General features: G+C 45.5%; 1 protein-coding gene across 4 annotated transcripts in view; it reads right to left on the bottom strand.

Moving 5' to 3' along the window:
- CD59 (CD59 molecule (CD59 blood group)) overlaps window positions 1-9,941 on the bottom strand; it is a 31,386-nt gene extending 21,445 nt beyond the window's left edge. The window contains exons 1-2 of one of the 4 annotated variants that reach the window (XM_074275631.1): window positions 9,719-9,814; window positions 8,533-8,682 (exon numbers count right to left, since the gene is read on the bottom strand). The gene's annotated coding sequence lies outside the window, so the exon portion shown is untranslated. Of the gene's footprint in view, window positions 1-8,532; window positions 8,728-9,275; window positions 9,420-9,718 lie in introns of those variants that run through there. The other 3 variants (XM_074275629.1, XM_074275630.1, XM_074275628.1) reach the window with 3 other exon arrangements.
- Between the last annotated feature and the right edge of the window lie 479 nt (window positions 9,942-10,420).

The raw sequence follows: 10,420 nt of genomic DNA on the forward strand, positions 1-10,420 counted from the left end.
TTCACAAAGAGAAGGTTGCGTGGCGGCCACAGAAGACTATTGGGATCTGGGAAATCCTGGAGAAAATGAGTGACACAATAGGGTGGGGATAAATCTGCTCTCCTCTGTTCCCCTCAGATCACAGTGGGAATATACGCTCAGTTTTGGCAAACCAGCCAGGATTTAATAAGGCAACCTGAGAAAGCAGGATGTTGAAAGGTGCTGGGTGGTTGAAGCAGAAGGGGACGCTGACCTTGGCCAAGAAAAGGCTCAGGGAAGGCTTACTAGCCATCTTCAGGTATTTGCAGAACTTCTGAAGGGCAGGGCCCATCTAGGAATAATAAGGGCTATAATCCTAATCTCTGGGAAAGGAGAAAGTATGACTTCTCTCAACAACTGATTTCCACATTGAATCCCCTGCTCCTGGAAGAGGCAGAGCCATAGGATGGGTGGCCCTTGGTGTGACTGGGAATGGCATTTCCCTTGTTCTGATCTTTTTCCCAGTATGTAACCTAAAGTCCTTTCTGTTCAGATGAAGTTCAGCCCTTCATTGTTCTATAGTCTGACTGGGTCCACAGACTGACCCTTTGGAAATAAGTTGGCAGGGGAAAAGTTAGTTAACCAAAGCTCAGAACAGCCCTTAAATTAGCAAAGCTTGAACAAAGGAGGTTAGATACTGATCTGATCTGCCCTTCCTCCTCTGCTCTGGTTTCCCTAATAAGAAAATAAGGATTTCCTAAAAGGGAGAAAAATAATAAATTTGAGTCATTGTCACTGACCAGGGAAAATCTAGGAAACACCTTTAAATCAAAAAGAAAAAAAATCTAAATTGCCCATATTCTTATATATTTTTTTTAATTATTATTATTCTTAAGCCTGTCACTGACAAAATGAAGTGGCAAGAACCAGCCACCTCCTCTACCTAGCTCTCTGAGGACTATTCAGTTTCCAGCCTTTTTCCCTCCCCCCTTAATCAGATCCTTCCTGGTTTGGGTCCCCAAGAATGGCTGTAGATAAATAAGGGAAAGACATTAGAGCTGAATCCTTGGCTAGAATCTCTTCAGTTAAAGTCTTTGCCTTTTCACTTTTTATGTTGGGATGGGACAAGCTGAATAAACTTCTTTTCCTCTCATGTTCTTGTTAAGGATCCTTGAAAGGAGAAAAAAAAAAATAACAAAAACAAAAAAAACACTGAGTTTTAAAGCTTATGGGAGTTCAGTGGCCATCTTACCCAACCCATGCCCTACAAAAAAAAAAAAAAAAAAAACTTTCTTAAAAAAAAAAAAATCTAAAAAGATTTGCCTTTCAACTCTAGCCCACAGTAATAGCTGCTGGTTACATCTGAAAAAAACCTTGCTGGGAGGATCTCAGTAAGAAGAGATCCGCCACTCCCAGAGGCACTCATTCTACTTGGAAACTGCCTGAATTGTTAAGAAAGCTTTTCCAGACAGGGTGACTAACTTGATTTATTTGTAACTCTTCCTAATTGTTCCCAGATCCACCCTTTGGTACCCAACAGCAGTCATTCAAATATTGAAGATAGCTAGCAAGCCTTCTCTTCTCCAAGATCAGCATCCCCTCCGCTTCAACCAACCCGATGCCTTTCAACATTCTACTTGTCTTTCTCGGGATGCCTTATAAAATCCTCCCTGGTGTTCCCAGAATGGAATATAATATCCCAAATGTGATCTGACGGGAACAGAGGACAGCAGGATTATCGCCTCGCTATTCCTGGAAGCTCCTCTCAATGCAGCCAAACCTTCATCAGCAAAAAGCATCCAGATCCACTGCTGATTCATGTAGACTTGGCAGTCCATTCACACCCCGGGGTCTTTTTCAGGCAAAGTGCTATCTGAGGAGGTATACCTCTCCAACTTGTATTTTTATGACTTCTAGAGAAGGCCACTGGAAGGACTTTTGTCCAACCCTTTTTTTTTCCTGGCTACCCTAAGATACTGAGATATAGAGGGAACGGGGATTTGCCGAGATCATGGAGGGGTCCCTCTGCCATCTCATTCTGTGGCTCTGTATTCAGTGGCTAAAAAAACCCAAACTTAAAATCTTGAAGGAACTTGACAAATCAACCAGATGAACCTTTCTATTTTACATATGAAGGAATTGAGACCCAGAAAAAGAAAATGTCCATCCAGGCTGTAATTCACAAGTGGGTTCAGAGAATGTTAATAAAATCCTAGCACAAGAAGGAACTTCTAAATTAGTTCCTTGTCCCATATAGAGAGATATTACTTCTACAATATGCTCAACTTCCCCATCAAATATAATATATAAACATGTTTATGGACACAACAGGGAAGTAGAAGGCTTCACACACGACAACTGAACACAAGCATTAGTATGTGTGAGTTCAAGCGGGGGCAGCGGGAAAGGATGTACACAACTACAGCGGTCCATCAACTGTGGAGGGACCTCTGAAGCTATGGAGAGGAAGCATGATGCAGCGAAAAGAGCACTGAAGTTGGGGGCACAGCACCTGGAGTTAAATGCAATGATCCCTTGATTTATCTACAATAAATAAGAGCTAGCACTTATATAACTCTGAAAGGTTTGCAAAGAGCTTTACAAAGATCTCATTTGATCTTTATAACAACCCTGAGAGGTAGATGCTTAATTATGATAGGTAGATGCTTTTATGATACCCATTTTACAGATAAGGAAACTGAGGCAGACAGTAATGTCATTTGCCCAGAATCGCACTGCTGGTAACCACAAGGACAGGTTTTGAACTCATTAAGACGAGTGTTCCTGATTCAAAGCCCAGTCCTCCATCTCCTGCACCGTCTAGCTCAGGCAGCTCTAATTGTTAGGGATGTTTTTGTGCTTGGTTTTCTTTCTCCTGAGATCAAGACTAAATGTCTCTGGAGCTTCTGCCCTTTGCTTCTAAGTCACTTGTCCTGAGGAGTCAAATAGAGTCATCCCTTATACATTGTGTGGTACTTCCACATAAGCCCCTTGCTTCTTTCTATCCCAGGGATCAAATAATTATCCCTTACACATTTTGGGAGTTTAAAGGTATGGTACTCCCACATAAAACTTTTAGCTTCCATCTGTACCAGATCAGAAGAGTTGCCTGTTTAGATTTATTTATTTATTTTTAGATATATAAGTATTTAGTCATGGGTTCTGTATTGTCTGCTGGCCTTCATTTGTCTACAGCTTCCCTAGAACTCCACCCAAATTCCCAATTAATCTCTTTAACCAACCCAACAGTAGATCAAAGCCCCAATGAAAACATCACAATGTGAAAGGGACAATTAATCCTTAGCCCAAGTGACAATCATGTCCACTTCCAGGCTCGGAAGAGCCATGTGTTGCTGGCTGTGGCCAGTGTGCTGCTTTCTTTTGCTGTACCATATTCCTATGTTACATTAGGGAGGCCTCTGTGGAATCATCGGAGTATAACAGCAATATATATTTCCTAAAAAGCATCAGAATTTAATATTTTTTTTTTAAAGAGCATCAAAAAGACAGCTAGCTAGCACATCTTTCCTGACTAAAACTCTATCTACTTCATCTCCCAATGGCCACCAGGCCTTTCTTGGCAAGGCCCTTCTAAGGGACGACCCAGAACAAAATCCAATGCTCCAGGTAGGCACAGGTTAATCAAGCCAAAACGAGGGGTTGTTTCTTTATTGCTACGAATTCCATTCCTCTTTCTCCAGCCCAAGACCTAATTAGCCTACAAGGGTCTGTTTCTTAACACAGAATTAGGCTGCTTGGAGACCAAGTAGCTGGGATGGAGGCTCTAGGCAGAATGGCCTTCTCTAAAAATAAAACTTTTTCTCTGGCACAATTTAGTGGCAGGGCAATGGCAAAAGATTAGAACTGGGAGACCAGCCTAGTCTAAGTGAATCATTGTATAGGTTACTCAGAGGAAAAGGAAGCCAAAACAGAATTCAAACTCAGATTTTTCACATCTCAACTCCCCCCTTACACCACACCGCCAAGCCCTTTCACTTATTTGCCATGTGACAATGGGCATAAATCCCTGCTCCATTTCTGAGTTCCCTCACCAGTAAATTGGGTCTAAAACCCAAATGTTGTGTATCTGATTAAATTACTGATTACTTAGTATTTTATAAAGCACTTTTATAGGTCATAAAAGTGAACTGTTATTATTAAATCAGGCTAAAGTTTGAGGAACAGACGGGGATCACGTGAAAAATCTACCTCATCTTGCAAATAAGCTAAGTGAAATTCAGAAAAGGAAAAGATAATTCAGGCAGGAAGGAACAACAGCAAGTGAAATGGGAGAAATAAATGCAAGTGAAACACAGGAATGATTTGAGTGACTCCCCTGCTTTCTATCATCTATCACGTCCAGGACAGAATGCAAAGTCCTCTGTTTAACATAGTCCTACCTAAAAGAATCCCAGACTACCTTTGCAGGCTAATTGCAGGCTTCCTCATTCTGATCAAACTGGCCTAGATAGTCCAATTCCCTAAATATAAAATTCCATCTATTTATGGAAGGAGGCATTAAATCTGGGGTCAAATCTCCTCCAGTGAACTCCTGCAATGATTTGGGTGATCTGAGGTATGTCACGTAACCTCTAGGTTTCAGGGATGGGGATTGTATTATGGTGTCCAAAGTCCACCAACCACAGTTATATGGTTATGAGCTTAACATATTCCATTTTGAACTGGAATGCTTATCTAGAATTTTTATCTTCCTTCAAGGTTAAGCTCATTTAATTGCATTTTACACACACACACACACACACACACACACACACACACACACACACACACACACACACACACACTTATTTTCTCTTTATTTTTCATATTTTGTCTTTACTCCTCTGGGTTTTTTTGCTATGTAGCCCCTAAAGAAAGTAAACTCCCTTTGCTTTTCTCTGAAGTACCTACCCCATTAATACATGCTATGGAAGTGAACAAAGTCAAGCTGTCTTGGAGTTTCCAGGGCAGTGGGGTCTTAAGCAGAAGGCTAAACACAGCCCCCAAACATATAGTCTAAATAAAAGTAGCCCTCGGCCAGCTTGGGGTAAAAACCAAGGAAAGAATTCAGAGGTCAGGTCATGGCTTTGGCCATTGGAGCTGCCTTCCTGGTCCACCTGTGCTCCGAGAACATGATGGAGGCAGAACCAGGGGAATCTACTCTAGTCCAGGACCGCTCAGCTGGAGAAGGCTGCCATTCAGGAGGGACTAAATTGGGGTCCCACGGCCACAATCCCTTGTTCTGCTGCATTCCTTGTTCTGCTACTTCCTTCTGATGTTATCCCGGGCCAGTTCCTAGACCTTCAAAATGAAAGAATTGGTCTGAATTCTGTCTCAGATTCCTTCTACCTCTAAAAATCTGTGACCTGGTAACAGGATTATTGTGCAATGATCAATCATGATCCTCTCAGCTCTTCTCAGAAAGACAACTATCCAAGGAATCTCCAAAAGACTAGAGATGGAAAATTCCATCCACACCCAGAGAAAGAATTATGGAATCTAAGTGCAGATGGATGCGTGCCATTTTCACTTGTTTTTTTCTTTTGCTTAGGCTTTCCCCTTCTAATTTGTTTCTTTTTTCACAATATGACTAAAATAGAAATATATTTAACAAGATAGTATAAAGGTGGGAGAAGGGAGAAATATTTTGGAACTCAAAATCACACAAAAATCAATGTGGAAAACTATCTACAAATAATTTGAAAAAATATTCAATGCAATAAACGAATGAATGAATAAAAATCTGACTATGTGACTTATTTCACTAAGAAAACAGATCATTCGATGGGAGTTCCATCTTCTCTTAATCTTAGAACCCTTTGATATCTACAGCAGATCAGGTAGCCCAGTAGATAGAGTGCTAGACTTAGAAACTTCTAACTTGGCTAACTTCTAAGTTAGCTAACTTAGCTAACTTCTAGAGTTAGAAAATGTGCGTGTACAACATTCTATCATGTGTTTTTAATTACTTTTATTTGTCACACAAAAGAATTTAATCTGGATGACTAAACGGGGGCAGATTCGCCTCGCCTCAAGAAATAACTGTGATATAATAAAAAAAGTATCAATAAAAATGTTTTTTTTTTTTTTTTTTTTTTTTTTTTTAAAGCAAATTAGTAAATTGATCCTTCTTCCAAGAAACCAAGGAAGTCTGGTACCATGAGATCTGAAGTACCCTATGGTGTACTTCCTGAACACCTTCAGTCTGAAATGAGACTAAGATTATCTACTGTTGTGTTATGAAAGAGGGGAAGATACAAACCTTAATTTAGACCGAGGCCACATGGGAAGTTCTCTGTTGTTATGCAAACAACCCATAATAGTCCTCAATAGCAAAAGACAAAAATTCGACCTACATTCAAGTTTAGCTTAAGGCCACCAAGACACCCACCCGAATATCATAGAAATTATTCTGCTAATGTTACAAAGGCACAATATGATCCAGCTAGCTCCATTTGATAACTGCCACACTCTTATCTCCTTACTGAAGTTCACTTATTCAGCCCATCAAAGGTTAAATGACTCGTGAGTTTGCAGCCTGGAGATGGAAAGAGGAAGGAAGGATAAAAAACTGTCAGAGGGAGGTACAATAAAGTATCTGCTCCTGTAGGAAACTCTAGATGTGAATCCAGATCTTTAATAGCTGTATGACCCTGGGTGACTCAATTTACCATCTAAAAGAGCTGCATGCAGGCTAGATGAGCTCAAAGGTCCCTTCGAGGTGTAAAATCTATGACTTTATTCTACCTACAAAGCAAATTTATCCTCAGATCTTCCTATAAAATTGAAAGGACCTTCTACCAAAGGACACCTGGCTTCAAGACTAGAAAATTTAAGAATTTAAAGAGAAAAGGAGTTTATTCCATTTGGTTTATTCCATTCCTTGGCTGGAATTGGAAAATTGGGAATGATTTCATACCTATCTCTAATAGTAGAAGTGAAGAACAAACTAAATAACAATTGTAACACTCAGCACGGTAGCTGGCACATAGCAGGTGCTACATTAATGCTTATTCCTCCTCCCTCCTATCCATCTGGCATCCCAAGACATCCTGGGCATTTCCCCCCAAACTCTACATTCAAGTTGTTTCTTCTGGTTGGAGTTCATCTCTTTGCTGATTCACTGAGGTCGGGCATTTGTTTTCATCTCACAAAGAAAATCTGTAATGAACCACATTACATTTCTAGACCAAATGTGGGCGTTGCCTGTTCCAAGACCAGTATGCCCACTCCTCCCCCTTCCCTCCCTCCGTATAAATACCCATATCTCTGTACAGCAGATGGTGTAGGGGACCCTTTTTTTGCCCAAGAAATTTTTACATGGTCTATAGGTATTATACAAAACTAGACATTCTGAGGTATTACATCATAATTTCCTGGTCCCCACATTCAGTTACAAGACTTCATACCGGGTCATGAACAGTTTGAGCAGCTTAGGGGTAGAATACAAAATGATTTCTCATAGTTGGGAGAAATCAGGAGGGGAAGATCTCTCCTCAAAGGTTCCTTCTCATTGCCAACATGGAAGCAGCATGGTCCGTTGGGAAGATGGGTGGATTTGGAATGAGAGCAAAGAGTTCAAATCCTAGCTGCCCGGCTATCCTGGAGCAAGTTCCTATCACTCTGTATCTACGCTTCCTTTCCTGCAAAATTAAAAACTGACTCCATGAGCACTCAGGCCGCTTCCAGTTCTGATAGTCTGTGACCCTATTTGTGATCCAGATTGGGAAAACTGCAGCCTCCCTATCCCGGGAAGGAGAAAAAGTCTAAAAATTAGGAGAGGCAGCATTGATACCTTGAGCCTGCAATAATTTCATTTCTTACAAAATTTCAAACCTGGAGGCTCTGTCAACAGAAGATCATAGCATTTAAGCCAGAAGGGACTGCTTATTTCCCAATTTAGTAAAATGCTGATTTATTTTTCCCGAAATCCTCTACTGGATCTTCTGTCACTAGCCAGGTACATCTCTTCTGTCAAGGTGGCAGCTTTCAGGGAGAACTTATCATTAGAGAAGGGTAATCCTATAATTCAAAGAGTGGAAAAGAACGTAAGGAATCTCCTAGTCCCAAGCCCCTCTTTTTCTCAATGAAAAAAAATGAGATCCAGAGGGAAAATTAAATTTATTTTTTTTGTCCCAGCGGGTGATTTCATTGAATGGGGGAAGGGCAATAGCTGAAGTGTGGAATATGGCTGCACAGATATGTTTGGCCTATGATTTATAAGTCCCAGCGCTAACGGGGTCGGGGGCAAGACTCGAATCCAAGGCCTACCTCTAGGCCAAACTGCTCCTCATCCAAGGACCAGAGTCTAAAGTAGGGCTCGGGGCTCCTGGTTCTCGTGCAGCACTTTTTACCATACACCAGGCGAGAAAGCTGCGAGCACTAGGATGCCGCAGCGTGGGTCGGGCTGGGATTCTGTGCCCCGTCCTGCGGCGCTGGGCCTGCGAAGCCTGATCCGGCCTCGGGTGCCGCTCCGTGCCGCGGCTGGGAGCCCGGCCGGGCGGCCGCCTCCAGCGGGCTGCTCCGCCCCTTTTGCCAAAGACCCACAGACCTTTCCTGAAATCGCCGAATTACCCGGGCTGGAATCTGCTTCACTCGGCCTTTCTGTCGCTTCGGCGGCTCCAGCTTTCTCTGAGAGGCCGGGTTAAACATTGTTTCCACCGAGGAAAACGGGGCAGAGCTCAGGAACTCGGGGCTTCTTTCTCTCAGCCACTGCGGCTCTGCCTGCCCGGGTTTGGGGGGGGCGCGAGCGGTCAGCCCCTCTTCGGTCTAGTTTTTGGACAAAGTTAATACACTTTTGTCTCACGGGAGAGTCTAGGAAGAGCGACGGGCCTGGAGGCCAGGGACTCACGGCCTGCCCGGACAATAGCACCCGGGAAGGGAGACGCTGCGGCTTCGGGGACTATGTTCCAGGGGTCAGGTGGCTTCTATTAAATAGCCCTGCGAGGCTGAGTGGGGCCCACTCCCCCAAGGGCGCTCTTGCCAGCCGGGCGAAGCCTGACCACAAAGTGGCACCGACCCCCCCGGGCGCTGGGAGCCGGGGGCTGAACCTGGCCGAGGTCCCGGAGCCCCCGTTTTACTTCGGGGAGCGTCATCCAAGGAGCGCGCGCTCCGCGCCTCGGCCAAAAGCGGGGCACGGGGCTGTCCCTGGCGCGGGGTCCTTCCGCGCCCGTGCCGCTGCCCCCCGGGGCGAGCGGGATAAAGGGCCAGGCGCCCAGCCTTCCGCCGCCACTCGCGCCCCGCCCGCAAATGCCCGCCCGGCTCCCCGGTCTAGACCCCCCATTCCAGAGGCACAGAGCCGCCAGCTCCCGTCTTACGTGAGAGGGCCAGAGGGCGGCCGCTAGGGTCCCGGAGCGCAGACTGGAGAAACGGCTGCCTGGGAGAGTGAGCGCCCGCGAACCAAGCTAGCGTCCTTTTCACAGCCGTCCCCTCCTAGGCCAGCCCCCCAACACCCGGCCCGCCCCCACCCACCCGCCGGGCTCCGCCCCGCCCCTGCTCCCCTCCCCCGGCCTCGCCAGTCCCGGCCTCGCTCCCCTAGTTTAGGAAATAAAACCCCTCCCCACCCAGACTGCGGCCCGGAACTCAGGACTGGAGATCCGAGTTCGGTGCTTGGCCTCCCGGAGGGTCAAGGTCCGGCAAGACCCGAGGCCTCCGTGGGGGCGGGGCCGGCACCAGGGCCCGATTCTTCCCCCAGCCCCACCCTAGGCCAGCCCACTCTGTCCCGAAGGCCGCCCACCGCCCACCCTCCACCGGGGAATACCTAGAGATGCGGCTTTCGGACCTTCAGGGATCAGTGACCAGAAAGGCGACCACACGATGGTGGCTGTCCCCTGTCCTCTAAAGGCTTAAGTGGTTCGCCAGAACCAGTCAGAGCTTTTCCTGAGGTCTGGTCACTTCCGCAGGGCTGAGGCATCAAAGGGACTGTCCCTGAAAGCCGGGCTGGTCAGTTATTCCAGCTCAGGGAACCCCTCCCTCCCCCTCACGGGCTGGGCAATTTCATTTTTATACAATTGCCTGGAAACGCTGACAGATGAAGGGATTAGAGCACCGGAATTCCGGACCCAGGTGTTCCTAAGCCTTGTTCTCCATCCCCTGCATTGGGGCAGCTACTCCATCGATCAGTATCTGTATCCGTCTATCTAGCCAGCTCACCCATCCACCTACCCACGGATCCATCTTCCCCTTTCATTGGTCTGGCTATTCCTTCCACAGAGCAAGGGACCATTGTGCCTTAAGCCTCTGGCTCACTGCATCAGAGGTGGCGCAGATGGCCCTTCTCGGGTACTTTCTGGTGAATGAGCCCGATTTTAAGGTGAGGAACCGGTCCCAGACGGACTTTGGCAGGATCACTAAGTGCTAAGTGTCAGGGGCTAGGTGCTAATTCCCACAAATGTCATGGATTCCCTAACAGGCCATTGATAGGCCTTAATTTAAAAGCCTTGAACTGTAAGAGAAGGGTGAC

Source organism: Sminthopsis crassicaudata, chromosome 6, assembly GCF_048593235.1.
Source record: "Sminthopsis crassicaudata isolate SCR6 chromosome 6, ASM4859323v1, whole genome shotgun sequence".
NCBI lineage: Eukaryota > Metazoa > Chordata > Mammalia > Dasyuromorphia > Dasyuridae > Sminthopsis > Sminthopsis crassicaudata.